Below are 1,659 nucleotides of genomic sequence, written 5' to 3'. Positions count from 1 at the left end.
TAGCACTATAAGCGTCAAATATATATTGACTTCTCTTGGCCTGGCTGGGAGGTGTTTGAGGTTCGTGAAGGCTAAAATTTCAATGCAACTCAGCTAAGCCCAAAATTGGGCCAAAATCATTGTTTCGACCTTTTTCACTAACTTTAGCAAACCCGTCTGAAAACTTTAGCACGATTTGTCCCTTTTTGAAAACATCAAAAGCCACAATGTTTCAGCTACACTATGCAACATTGGTGATATTGACATTTCTGGCCAGCTCACGACATGCTGAGTAGCCGTTGATCTTCTACGTGATAGAGCGGAAACGCCGAACCGCCACATATTACTGGAAACGCCACATATCTGGCGTTTCTACCCTGCTAGGGCTTGGGGCATTTCCAGTTACGCGTGCCCACTGCCACTTATCTTTTTTAGGGAACACTACCGCTTATCTATTCAGGGCATAAACGCTAGCCACTTTGGTGTATATGTGTGAGGAATAAACGTCAGAAGCCTTGGCGTTACCGAAGGTTCAGATCATGAGTCCGAAAGAGTTTTTTTTACTAAAGTTACTAAGAAAGATCGAAAAGGTGATTTCGCAAGGGTAAACGTTTGCCATCTACACGCCGGCCGAAATTTCGGCCAGTCCCTTCGTTGCGCAAGGCGCTGGCATGTGGGCCCCATAGCAGCTTCTTCGACGTGACCACACTACTGCACGCGGATGGCTGGCGAGCGTGGGCGGCCGACATGACAAGCGCGGCTGCTCGGGGGGGGGGGTGACGAGCGCGGGCGGTGCCATGGTCTGCAAGTCCGGCGAGGACGGGGCGGCGGTGCTCCTAGCAAGGGACGACGAGTGCGACGGTCGGGGGACGTTTGAGTCGACGAGCTCGTAAGCCATGGCCGCACTCATGATGGGGTTGAGCACCGGTGCTACCATGACAGGGGGCATCACCTACGAGCTCACAAGCAGGTCATCCATGGCTTACAAGCTTGAGGCGGACGGCGAGCTGGGAGCACCATGGGAGACACCCCCTGATGTTGCAATGGGCAGTCAGGAAAGCTACAACCGATCACCACTAGGAAAACACTTATACACAGTAGCATAGTAGTAGCGCTGGAAAGAAGTAAACGCTGCTGCTATTTAGCAGTAGCACTTTTCCAGAAAAGTGCTACTAGTAACTCCATAGTAGTAGCGCTGTGAAGCAGAAACGCGCTACTACTATGTGGGACCAGACGAGGCCACCGACTGTTTTCGTAGTTGTAGCGGTGTACAGAAAAAAGCACTACTACTAACAGTTTAGTAGCATCGCTCTGTTTTTATGTGCCGCTACTGCTAGTGGGCCCCACTTAGTAGTAGCGCTTTTCCTGGAAAGAGCTACTGCTAGTTGCAGCTGGTGCCACCTTTTCCACCCCCTTCCCCTCCTCTCGCCCACTTTGCCCTCTCCCCCTTTCCCCTCTCCCCTCCACTCTAGCTCCACCATTGTTTCTCCTCTTCTCTCTTCCTCCTACCTCTCTTCTCTCCTCATTAATGGCACCCTCCTCCATAAATGACCTCTGTCTTTCTCCTACACCTCTCTTCTCTCCCCCATTAATGCCCCCATCCACCATAACCCCTCTCCATTAGTTAGCTAGCTAGATTCACCTCTCCTCCCCAACAACTAGATCTAGCTAGCTATTTAT

This window comes from Triticum dicoccoides, chromosome 3A (genome assembly GCF_002162155.2).
Source record: "Triticum dicoccoides isolate Atlit2015 ecotype Zavitan chromosome 3A, WEW_v2.0, whole genome shotgun sequence".
NCBI classification, from domain to species: Eukaryota; Viridiplantae; Streptophyta; class Magnoliopsida; order Poales; family Poaceae; genus Triticum; species Triticum dicoccoides.
This window is presented reverse-complemented; position numbering follows the sequence as displayed.